Genomic DNA, 14320 nt, shown 5'->3' with positions numbered 1-14320 from the left:
GTTGATTACTGTTCATTGTGCATGTTTATTTTCTTGTTTTTCAGGTTTCATCCTTATGGACATCTAAGGACATTATTTGATACTACTTTCAGTGAAATCTAAAGATTTCAGACGGGGAGTGTCATGCCCCAGGACTTTGTTCATTCACTGACATCTATCTGTGATATTATGTTTTGCCTTTTTTTTGGTGTGTCCCTCCTGTCTTCCTGTATTCTTAGCTGTGTGTAATAGCTCCTCCCAGTTCTCTGTGTATGTGTAGTTCATCTTGATGCATGTAACATGTCTGCACAGCCTCTGGAAATTCAAAATTTTTTCACCTGCTGTTAATGAGGATTTAACAAGATTTACCCAGAATAAAGCATTTGGAATCTTCTTTACACCTCCTCAGCTGAGTTGAACACTGTCTGGCAAGATATCTGATGTGAGTACTGGTTACATACAGAGGACTTCAGGGCTCTCTCTCACAACCTCACACTTGCAGTCAAGCTATTGAGTCAGAATAGGAAGGATACAAAAAGCTGTCTCAGAGATTTAACCTGTCAGTTTCCACTGTGAGGAACATAGTAAGGAAATGGAAGACCACAGGGACAGTTCTTGTTAAGCCCAGAAGTGGCAGGCCAAGAAAAATATCAGAAAGGCAGAGAAGAAGAATGGTGAGAACAGTCAAGGACAATCCACAGACCACCTCCAAAGAGCTGCAGCATCATCTTGCTGCAGATGGTGTCACTGTGCATCGGTCAACTATACAGCGCACTTTGCACAAATAGAAGCTGTATGGGAGAGTGATGAGAAAGAAGCCGTTTCTGCACGTACGCCACAAATAGAGTTGCCTGAGGTATGAAAAAGCACATTTGGACAAGGCAGCTTCATTTTGGAAACAAAAATTGAGTTGTTTGGTTATAAAAAAAGGCGTTATGCATGGCGTCCAAAAAGAAACAGCATTCCAAGAAAAACACATGCTACCCACTGTAAAATTTGGTGGAGTTTCCATCATGCTTTGGGGCTGTGTGGCCAATGCCGGCATCGGGAATCTTGTTAAAGTTGAGGGTCGCATGGATTCCACTCAGTATCAGCAGATTCTTGAGAATAATGTTCAAGAATCAGTGACGAAGTTGAAGTTACGCCGGGGATGGATATTTCAGCAAGACAATGATCCAAAACACCGCTCCAAATCCTCAGGCATTCATGCAGAGGAACAATTACAATGTTCTGGAATGGCCATCCCAGTCCCCAGACCTGAATATCATTGAACATCTGTGGGATGATTTGAAGCGGGCTGTCCATGCTCGGCGACCATCTAACTTAACTGAACTTGAATTGTTTGTCCAAAATACCTTTATCCAGGATCCAGGAACTGATTAAAAGCTACAGGAAGCGACTAGAGGCTGTTATCTTTGCAAAAGGAGGATGTACTAAATATTAATGTCACTTTTCTGTTGAGGTGCCCATACTTTTGCACCGGTTAAATTTTGGTTTAATGCATATTGCGCATTTTCTGTTAGTACAATAAACCTCATTTCAATCCTGAAATATTACTGTGTCCATCAGTTATTAGATATATCAAACTGAAATGGCTGTTGCAAATACCAAAATATTTAGAACTAAAAATGATTAAGATTAATAGGGGTGCCCAAACTTTTTCATAGGACTGTATATATCAGCAGAGTAAGCAGAAACATCAACTGAAGGATAAGATCAATCTCCTGATCACACAACAAAATCATACACAAAACATTACACAGCAGATATGGGAGTGACTTCTAATTCACTTCGTATAGAACAAAATAATTTTCTTCTCTTTTTCTTTTAAAAAAAACCCAAAACATCATTACAAAGATAATCTGTGCTACGTTTTTTTTTCCCTATCGACATGCACACACACATTTTCAAATTCAGACACCTTACTGAGCTTCTAAGTTTCAATAACGGTTTTCCTACAATGGGGAACAATCCTATTATGTGCATATTATCACATCACTTTATGTTTCAACATTCTGAGTTCCATCTTTTTGACATCCTAAACTTAGGAAACATACTTAAACCTCTTGTCTTGGATGCCAGGATTGTAATATCAAATAAATATCAAATAAATATGCTAACTAATCGAACAATCAAGCTTAATATTTATCCCCTGCGTCCTCTATCCCTTGGACAGCATCAGTTAACCCAGTGATTAACACTAACTGGTTGTTCAAACTCTGTACTTACTATCTGTAACCTCATAAACAACAATTCCCACTCTCTCCTTCCATTCTAGTACTGGTTCTATTCAAGTAGTTACATCAGTTAGAACTTTCTTTAATTCTGCTTATAAATGGAACACCTCTTCCCCAGTACACAAAAATGATCAATCAAAAATCATCACAAGTCACCTATAACATTCCCAAAACTTTCTGGAAACCTGATGGATTTTCATATTATCATATAGGAAATACATTTACTAGACTAGTCATTGCAAGCTGTTCATTCTGCAGGGTTTGTCCCCTCATATGCAGAGTACACATCTTCCTTAATGTTCACCTGGTGTACTAGACACTCGTACTATAACTCTCCTAGGTACTCTAGGAAACCTCATCTTTCAGTATCCAAGTGTCCGTTCTAGGGAGAAATTTGCACCATGCTCTCACCTTCAAACTTTTTCCACCTCCAGACATCTGAGCAACCTGTGGCTGGCATACCAGCCTTCTTAAGAATCCTTGCCGAATCCTTAATGGCAGCTTTCCTTTTTCTGCTCTGACCAAATCCCTTATCGTAATCTTGGGGCCAATCCTCTCTGATTTGGCTTCCCTTCCGGATTTAGTGAGAACAGTTCCCATAGCATTCAGTCGAGGGTTGCGACCCCTGTCTCTGATTCGTTCCGCTATGGTCAGTACTAGCAAACTAAAGTTTGCTACCGTACAACTAAGTTCTGTTGGATGTCACAAGGAGGAAAAAAATGTAGCAGCCTCTAAGTCTGCAACTATTCTCAACGAGGTGAGGGCAACGTCCTGTGACAAATTCTCACCCACAAGTGTGATCTGAAATTGTACTTTGAGATTCTGGACACCTGGAAATGTAGAATCCACAGCAAACAACCTTCATTTATAAACGTTCAGAACAACTTACAGTAAAACTGGCAATCCTGCACTTCTCTGCCTCAGTATAATTTTCTAGTTGATCAAGATTCTGAGGACATCTAAACTCTATCTCCACTGGATGACACAACTTATTTTCCTCAATCTCACTCAATCACAGTTTAGCATTCTCAATCCAGTACTTTTCAACTTCAACCTGGCTCTATCACTTTAACAAATCTTTCATATTCTTCTTCTAATGGGCCAGCATTAATCCCAATCCGCAATGTGGACAAAGCATTTACAACAATAACATAGATGGTATCCCACATTGGCGTCTGCATTTTCTGGCTACGCAAAGGCTTACTGAATAATAACAGTCCAACAATTGTTAAAGCAAAACCTTCTAGACCGGGAACAAATAATGCATATTAGTGTGTTAGTGACATGCGTTAATGTTGCTTCGACTTTAAACAGCAAGACATGAAACACAGACACAGACAAGCTGCAGTGACCTCCCCCCTTCCCCCCCCCTCTGCAGAAGTTAACTCTTCAACAAAGAGGTGAAGGAGACGACCCAGACAAACAGGTCAAAAAAAGATGAAAACTGAATTTAATCAAAAAAACAAATATTGGAGAGTGTTCTTAAGGTCTTCGTGGCAAGTTTACCCCTAAAATTTTCTTTTGGCCAGATGCCAAGAGACCACACCTAAATTCAGGCGACTCTCATACGCTCACATGGTCTCATTCAAGGAGTCTTAATGTCCATGAAACAAACAACATACGATCATACAATAAATAGAACAAGAAGTCAAGAAGATACCTTATCTTATACAATGGCAACAACTGTTTTTTCCCTAATTGGCAGCAGCACAAACGAACACGCACTACTCAAGTCTGTAAGTAGAATCTTTCCAACAAAAATCAAAACAGCAACAGCCAAATCAAACAGTTAACTCCTTCCTGCTGTCAAGACACGTTAATCAATCTACATAACATAACTTATAAACCACTTCTGATCACATACAGTACATGCAATCACATCCCACAATAACATACAATGGTACCAAAACATGTTACAGACAAACAGAAGACATAAAAGAATAAAAGAGACAGATAGAAAAGAAGATATACATCTGAGTATACAATCCACCTGGGGTGAATGCCTTGTAGTCCCTCCAATGAACTGATAGGAGCAGTACTCTCTACCAAAGGAAAGCACAGTAGGGCATTGCCCTCACTTACCTAGGATATATGCATTCCTCTGACAGAAAAGCACCCCCCCCAACACCCAGTCCACAAAAGGGTTAATTGGCATTATGCCCGCATTCTCCACCAAGTTGTTAGCGTTGTCATTTACCTTACCCCAGGACCGACCAGGTAGACCATATAATCAGATATTAAAGACAGACACACACGAGTTAGATTTCTGTGCGTCCGGACAGAGCTCTGCAAAGTTCTGCCCAGAATCAGTTTATTTTATAGTAAGTATTGTCATTGAGAATTAACCAATCCAAAAGTATATCAGAAATGAACCAATCAGATTAGATCAAAATTCCACCAATACAGTTATTGTCAACAATCCTAAATTGTCCAATCATAGTACATGTGACTGGTCAGGCGTCATGCATAACCTGGCCAAAAATACATTCTTTTAATATGACACAAAGAGGAAATCTGGAGACTTTCCATTAAGTCTGGCTTCTATCTAATTGTACTGAAAATGATAAACGTTGACAGTTCTTTCCTGATTTCCAAGAATCAAGAGTACAACCACATCTTGAACATCTGGTATTCTGTTCTGGCTAACTAACCAGCACAAAGGTTCAGATGTGGGTTAGCTAACTTGAATATGGAGTAGAGGATACAAAATGGCTGCTGTGTGTACCAATAAGAATACACATCAATTGAACTACTCTAACATGGACACAGTAATATTTCAGGATTGAAATGAGGTTTATTGTACTAACAGAAAATGTGCAATATGCATTAAACCAAAATTTGACCAGTGCAAAAGTATGGGCACCTCAGCAGAAAAGTGACATTAATATTTAGTAGATCCTGCTTTTGCAAAGATAACAGCCTCTAGTCGCTTCCTGTAGCTTTTAATCAGTTTCTGGATCCTGGATAAAGGTATTTTGGACCATTCCTCTTTATAAAATAATTCAAGTTCAGTTAAGTCTGATGGTCGCCGAGCATGGACAGCCCGCTTTCAAATGATCTGAAAACAAAGATTGTTCAACATAGTTGTTCAGGGGAAGGATACAAAACGTTGTCTCAGAGATTTAACCTGTCAGTTTCCACTGTGAGGAACATAGTAAGGAAATGGAAGACCACAGGGACAGTTCTTGTTAAGCCCAGAAGTGGCAGGCCAAGAAAAATATCAGAAAGGCAGAGAAGAAGAATGGTGAGAACAGTGAAGGACAATCCACAGACCACCTCCAAAGAGCTGCAGCATCATCTTGCTGCAGATGGTGTCACTGTGCATCGGTCAACAATACAGCGCACTTTGCACAAGGAGAAGCTGTATGGTTGAGTGATGAGAAAGAAGCCTTTTTGTGCACGTACGCCACAAACAGAAACGCCTGAGGTATGAAAAAGCACATTTGGACAAGCCTGTGGACTGTTGAAACAAAGATTGAGTTGTTTGGTCATACAAAAAGGCGTTATGCATGGCGTCCAAAAAAAACAGCATTCCAAGAAAAACACTTGCTATCCACTGTAAAATTTGGTGGAGGTTCCATCATGCTTTGGGGCTGTGTGGCCAATGCCGGCACCGGGAATCTTGTTAAAGTTGAGGGTCGCATGGATTCCACTCAGTATCAGCAGATTCCTGAGAATAATGTTCAAGAATCAGTGACGAAGTTGAAGTTACGCCGGGGATGGATATTTCAGCAAGACAATGATCCAAAACACTGCTCCAAATCGACTCAGGCATTCATGCAGAGGAACAATTACAATGTTCTGGAATGGCCATCCCAGTCCCCAGACCTGAATATCATTGAACATCTGTGGGATGATTTGAAGCGGGCTGTCCATGCTCGGCGACCATCTAACTTAACTGAACTTGAATTGTTTGTCCAAAATACCTTTATCCAGGATCCAGGAACTGATTAAAAGCTACAGGAAGCGACTAGAGGCTGTTATCTTTGCAAAAGGAGGATCTACTAAATATTAATGTCACTTTTCTGTTGAGGTGCCCATACTTTTGCACCAGTCAAATTTTGGTTTGATGCATATTGCACATTTTCTGTTAGTACAATAAACCTCATTTCAATCCTGAAATATTACTGTGTCCATCAGTTATTAGATATATCAAACTGAAATGGCTGCTGCAAACACCAAAATATTTAGAACTAAAAATGATTAAGATTAATAGGGGTGCCCAAACTTTTTCATAGGACTGTATATATATATATATATATATATATACAGCTACCGGTACATACACTATATATATATATATATATATATATATATATATATATATATATATATATATATATATATATACAGCCACCGGTACATACACTATATATATATACAGCTACCGGTACATACACTATATATATATATATATATATATATATATATATATATATATATATATACAGCCACCGGTACATACACTATATATATATATACAGCTACCGGTACATACACTATATATATACAACTACCGGTACATACACTATATATATATATATATATATATATATATATATATATATATATATATATATACAGCCACCGGTACATACACTATATATATATATATATATATATATATATATATATATATATATATATATACAGCTACCGGTACATACACTATATATATACAGCTACCGGTACATACACTATATATATATACAGCTACCGGTACATACACTATATATATATATATATATATATATATATATATATATACAGCTACCGGTACATACACTATATATATACAGCTACCGATACATACACTATATATATATACAGCTACCGGTACATACACTATATATATATATATATATACAGCTACCGGTACATTCACTATATATATATATATACAGCTACCGGTACATACACTATATATATATATATATACAGCTACCGGTACATACACTATATATATATATATATATATATATATACAGCTACCGGTACATACACTATATATATACAGCTACCGATACATACACTATATATATATACAGCTACCGGTACATACACTATATATATATATATATACAGCTACCGGTACATTCACTATATATATATATATATACAGCTACCGGTACATACACTATCAAATCAAATCAAATCAAAAAATGCTTTATTGGCACGTCCGAATAGGTATTTGGCATTGCCAAAGCTAGTAAAGTGTGTGTGTGTGTGTGTGGGGGGGAGTTGGGTTATAACAGTCCATGGAGTCTCATCTTCCTCTTCGTTGGTGACTGCTATATGGGGGGGGGGTTGGAGGTGGGGTGGGGCAGGGCGGTTGGTTTGGGGTATAACAGTCCGTGGAGTCTCGTCTTCCTCTTCGTTGGTGGCTGCTATATGGGGAGGTGGGGGTGGGTGGGGCGGGTGTTTTGGGATAAATATAACACTATATATATATATATATATATATATATATATATATATATATATATATATATATATATATACAGCTACCGGTACATACACTATATATATATACAGCTACCGGTACATACACTACATATATATACAGCTACCGGTACATACACTACATATATATACAGCTACCGGTACATACACTATATATATACAGCTACCGGAACATACACTATATATATATACAGCTACCGGTACATACACTATATATATATATATATATATATATATATATATATATATATATATATATATATATACAGCTACCCGTAAATACACCCGCATGACATTTGCATTGATGTTTCTGGCCAGAGTGGAAGTGGAGACCAATTGGCCATGGAATCTCCTGTGGAGCGATGAAGCGCATTTTTACCTGAATGGAACGCTCAACACACAGAACTGTCGCATATGGGCCACCGAAAATCTGCGTGCGCTCGGGGGGGTTCCGTTGCATTCGCCCAAGGTGACCGTTTGGTGTTCACCTCATTGTTCATGATCGGACCGTTCTTTTTCGAAGATTTGGGCCCAACTGGGGTTGCCACCTGTTCTGTCACAGCAGCGAGGTAGCGGACAATGCTGGAAACAGTGGTCGTTCCCCAACTCCAACAGCGGCATTGCCTGCAGACGATCCCCTTCATGCAGGATGAGCCCCCTCCTCACATCGCAAATCCTGTACAGAACGCTCTTCGTGCACATTTTCCCGATGACAGGATTTTGTGCCGCTCATTCCCTACAGCGTGGCCACCGCGCTCTCCGGATCTCAATCCTTGTGATTTCTGGTTGTGGGGACACTTGAAGGAGCGTGTTTATCGGGGGAATGTCGAAACCCTGCCTGACCTCAAAGACCGCATCACGTTGGAAGTGCGCAGCATCTCACCAGAGACGTTACACGCAAGCGTCAAGCACGTTCTGCATAGGATGACCATGCTCACCATGCATGATGGCGGCCACATTGAACAGTCATGCTAGTCGGTGGTCCAAATGGGACATCCCCAAGTATTGACAGGCGGGTTTTGTGCTGCGCGCTCACTGTACAGCGCCACATTATCCCCTGGTGGGGAGTTTTCGTATTTTATTTTTTTTCATGCCGTCCATTTCCCTATGCCTTGATTAGCACACATACAAATTTTCAGGCAATTCCATCCATTGGGTCAGCCTGCACATGACTCCAAACACCTGAGGTTATATTATGGCCGCCCTGTATATGTCCTGTACCAGCCTAGGTCTGTCTCCCCGGGGTAGTGGATTAATGCTGCTGCACACCATATGCATGTGAAAACATGAGATTTATTGGTACATATACGCCATGAATTGGGTAAATTGGTTTGTAAAGCATAAAGAACAACTAGATCATTTCAGTAAATAACGTTTCGGTCATATTAGACCTTCATCAGATGCGATCTAGAAATGGGCAGAGTTAGCAGCGGGGTCATGGCATCATGTGTTCCCGGGGTAGGGCGCTCGTTCTACATCACAGGTTAGTGGAGGAGAAGAGTCTGATACTGTGCAGAGGAGGAATGTGCCAGGTATCTTCACATACTAGAGCCTGATCCGGAAGCCCCCCTTATACTCCCTACTAATCCTATTTATTCCATGGGATTCCGTGTAGTGATTACATTGTCTCATCTTCTCTCCATTCAGGTTCCTACAATATAGAATCCTCTCAGTATCTTCTCTATAAGAGAATATTCCGGATTGATCCATCAAGGATGGAAAGAGACAGGAACAAGATGGCGGAAAGTCTATTAAATCTCACCCTAGAGATCATCTACCAGCTTACTGGAGAGGTGAGAGATTCTGATGATGTCATCATGACATCATTCTTATCTATAGTAATAACAGATGATATGACTGGAGAGGTGATGGACTCTGGACATGTATGTAGTGAGATTTACCATATTTTTCGGACTATAAGCATGGCAGAAGACGGAAACCATAGACCGGGTCCGGCGGTGAGCGTTTTAGGCTCTCCGCCGCGAAACCGGATTTTTTAATCTGGACACAGAGTACTGCATGTCCGATTCTGTGTCCGGATTATAAAACCCGGTTTCGCGGCGGAGAGCGCAAAACGCTCACTGCCGCTCACGGCCGGACAGCTTTCTCACCCATTCAAATGAATGGGTGAGAAAGTCTCCTGCAGGCTTCCGTCTCCTGCATCTGTTTTATGCAGGAAACGGAAACCTGCAATAAGGACCCATGAACGCTGATGTGAACGAGCCCTGAAACATACACATTAGGTATCCCTGTGTCTGAAAATGCCCGGTCTACTAATATTTTTATGTACAGTGAACGTCAAAATCAAAAGTGCTAAACTGCCGGGTTTTTCTCTCTGTTTTGCCTCTGAATTAAATAAAAGGTGATCTAAGCAATAAACATTTCCCAAAATGGTATAACTAAAAAGTACACCTGGCCCCACAAAAAAAACGCCCTATACATCCCCGTACAGCTGCAGGGTCACCTGTCAATGTGGCCTTGCAGCTGTTCCAAAACTACAACTCCCATACATTCAATATTTTACCATTTTTTGCCTGAAATTTTTTTTGATCATCTACCAGATTACTGGAGAAGTGAGAGATTCTGATGATGTCATCATGACATCATTCTTATCTATAGTAATAACAGATGATATGACTGGAGAGGTGATGGACTCTGGACATGTATGTAGTGAGATTTATTAATGTGTCTCCCCATAACCAGGATTACACAGTAGTGAAGAAGACCTCTAGTGGGCGCTGTCAGGCTCCTGTGTATGATGGATATGGAGGAACCCTGAGCCCAATCCTGGGGCCTCCACCTCACCCCCTGATACAGGAGGAGATCAATGGACAGAAGATCCTAGAACTCACCAACAAGATGCTGGAGCTGCTGACTGGAGAGGTGACACTGCTGGGAATGCTGGGACATTATACAGTAACTGGAGGGGTCGGGGTGATGACTGTATCATTGTGTTGTCAGGTTCCTATAAGGTGTCAGGATGTCGCTGTCTATTTCTCCATGGAGGAGTGGGAGTATTTAGAAGGACACAAGGATCTGTACAAGGAGGTGATGATGGAGGACCAGCAGCCCCTCACATCAGCAGGTAATAGACATGACTATATACACATGGACTTCCATTATTTGTATGTACAGAATGTATTCAGTCCCTGTCTGTCACTAATGTCTCTGGATCTGACTGTGCCGCATCCTGTACTCTCACCCTGCAACAGAAAATCCCTCCTGGCCAGTAAGGAATCTGATGGAGATTCATATGTCACTGTGTAAACCTCACCTTAGACCCCAATCACACTATGGAATCCGGACTAGAAAATCTGGTCTGTACATCAGTCACATTTCCCAGCCTGAACTCTGTCCACACACCAGGACTCCCCGTATCTTAGTGATCTATGACGCTAGGAGTCCCTGCTTCCTTGTGACTCCACAGACCCTACTACATACTGTATGGGACAGCAGATCCGCAGTGAGTTCAGGCTGGGAAATCCAGCAGATGTGGTTTGGATTGCATTGTGTGTATGGGGTGTAATACAGTAAGATTTATGGCATCCTACAGTATTATTCCACATAAGTGGCCATAGTTAAGCAGCCATGGATTGTGTTCCTGTGGTTTGGGCTCTGAGACTTATCTCACTTTGGATTCTTAGAAGAGACGTCCAAATAAGACAATCTATATCAGGACAGGACAACTAGTAATGTAGTCAGAGGCCTGAACTTACTGGTACAAAATAAGGACCTTAATGTTAGGTCCTAAATGTAGGTTCTGTTGGGATAAGACAAAAACATTTCCAAAATAAGGCGAGGCTACCAAAAGAATATAGAAAAAATATATCAAAATGTTATTAAAGTGATTAAAAACACAGAAACACATAGCAACAAGAGGAGGGAGGAAAAACACATCCAAAAGACCATGCATGTGGAGAAAATGGCGTTCAAAACAATCAATAGTTAAAAGGGTTTAGCAGTCCAAGTAGGAAAGTGCATATATACACAAGTGATATACATAATATATATGATGAGGCCAGAGAAGGCGAAACAAATGTCAGGGCGCGTCTAATGCATGGTATGGGTTTTTATGGCATTAATTTCGTATACTGAGGGTTCATGTAGGTACAACTATATGCAATTTTTTTGTGTATATATATATATATATATATATATAGATTATGTATATCATATTTCTGTGTTTTTAATCACTTTAATAACATTTTGATATATTTTTTCTACATTCTTTTGGTAGCCTCGCCTTATTTCGGCAATGTTTTTCTATTATTTGGATAACTATCTCTACATTGTGCCCTATATATTTTTGTGGATAAGATAAACTACTCTGGGTGCAGAAATTGTAATTTAGATTGTGTTGCATGTCCTTTATGTAATATGAGTAAGGTGATCTACTAGGGACAGGCAGGGCCGCCATCAGAACACTACTGATGTTATCAGAGGTCCGGTCACCGCTCTAAGAAAAAAGGAGGCCGGTAACTTGCACTAGAAATGAATCTTATGTGATGTATCTCTATGTAAGTGCCACCATTCCTTTCCTTAGAGTTGTGACTAGGTGGGCCCGCTTCATTCACCCACCACCAGCACCAATACAGTGACCTAGAGCAGTGGTGGCGTCTCCTGCCCCGCTTCATTACTATTCACTATCACTGACCTCCGTCTCAGCACAGTGAATACTAATGAAGTAGGCCGTGCTGCCGTCGTTTGCTGCCTATGCCACTGACTTCACTTCTTCACATGGTCTGAAGCGTCTCAGGCAGCGGCAGCTCAGTGGGGAATATACTTATAAAGTTATGTTATTCAATAATAGTAACATCAGTTTTATTTTTGTCAGATGACTGTACCAGGAGCTCAGAGGGACATCTGATATCTACAGAGGATCATGGTATCACACAAAATTCATATGAAAAACATGTCATTACCCCAGATATACCCTCAGCCCATCAGGAGAAAGATCTTTCGTCTAGTTCATCACGGTCTGTAAAGCAAAATAAAGGAATCAAAAGAGGTGTTATACATCAGAGAACTCACACGGGAGAGAATGTCCAGAATGTGGGAAATGTCCAGAATGTGGGAAATGTTTTACTCACAAATCAAATCTTGTTGAACATCAAAGAACTCACACAGGGGAGAAGCCATTTTCATGCTCAGAATGTGGAAAATGTTTTACTCAGAAATCACATCTTGTTGAACATCAAAGAACTCACACAGGGGAGAAGCCATTTTCATGCTCAGAATGTGGGAAAGGTTTTACTCACAAATCAAATCTTTTTGAACATCAAAGAACTCACACAGGAGAGAAGCCATTTTCATGCTCAGAATGTGGAAAATGTTTTACTCACAAATCAAGTCTTCTTAAACATCAGCAAATCCACACAGGGGAGAAGCCATATTCATGCCCAGAATGTGGGAAATGTTTTGCTCAGATATCAACTTTTGTTAAACATCAGCGAATTCACACAGGGGAGAAGCCATATTCATGCCCAGAATGTGGGAAATATTTTGCTCAGAAATCATATCTTGTTAGACATCAAAAGACTCACACAGAGGAGAAGCCATTTTCATGTTCAGAATGTGGGAAATATTTTTCTCACAAATCAAGTCTTCTTAAACATCAGCAAATTCACACAGGGGAGAAGCCATATTCATGCCCAGAATGTGGGAAATGTTTTGCTCAGGTATCAACTTTTGTTAAACATCAGCGAATTCACACAGGGGAGAAGCCATATTCATGCCCAGAATGTGGGAAATGTTTTGCTCAGATATCAACTTTTGTGAGACATCAGAGAACTCACACAGGAGAGAAGCCATATTCATGCTTAGAATGTGGGAAATGTTTTACTTGTAAATCAAATCTTGTTATCCATCAAAAGTCTCACACTGGGGAGAAGCCATATTCATGCCCAGAATGTGGGAAATGTTTTACTCAAAAATCAAATCTTGTTATTCATCAAAAGTCTCACACTGGGGAGAAGCCATATTCATGCTCAGAATGTGGGAAATGTTTTATTCAGAAATCAAGTCTTGTTGAACATCAAAAAACTCACACAGGGGAGAAGCCTTATTCATGCCCAGAATGTGCAAAATGTTTTACTCACAAGAGACAGCTTGTTCAACATCAGAGAACTCACACAGGAGAAACGCCATTTTCATGCTCAGAATGTGGGAAATGTTTTACTCACAAATCAAATCTAGTTAAACATCAGCAAATTCACACAGGGGAGAAGCCATTTTCTTGCCCAGAATGTGGGAAATCTTTTACTTGTAAATCAATTCTTGATGACCATCAAAAGACTCACACAGGAGAGAAGCCATATTCATGCTCAGAATGTGGGAAATGTTTTACTCACAAATCAAATCTAGTTAGACATCAGCAAATTCACACAGGGGAGAAGCGATTTTCTTGCCCAGAATGTGGGAAATCTTTTACTTATAAATCAATTCTTGTTGACCATCAAAAGACTCACACAGGGGAGAAGCCATATTCATGCCCAGAATGTGGGAAATGTTTTCTTCAGAAGAGAAAGCTTGTTCAACATCAGAGAACTCACACAGGGGAGAAGCCATATTCTTGCCCAGAATGTGGGAAATGTTTTACTTTTAAATCAAGTCTTGTTGACCATCAAAAGATTCACACAGGA

The 14320-nt window shown here is 40.1% G+C and overlaps 1 pseudogene; it reads left to right on the top strand.

Moving 5' to 3' along the window:
* LOC142189611 (uncharacterized) overlaps positions 1-14320 on the top strand; it is a 282275-nt pseudogene that overhangs the window by 180803 nt on the left and 87152 nt on the right.

Source organism: Leptodactylus fuscus, chromosome 1 (assembly GCF_031893055.1).
Source record: "Leptodactylus fuscus isolate aLepFus1 chromosome 1, aLepFus1.hap2, whole genome shotgun sequence".
Lineage (NCBI taxonomy): Eukaryota > Metazoa > Chordata > Amphibia > Anura > Leptodactylidae > Leptodactylus > Leptodactylus fuscus.
Note: the sequence above shows the minus strand (reverse complement) of the source record. Positions and strands in the feature narration are given on the sequence as shown.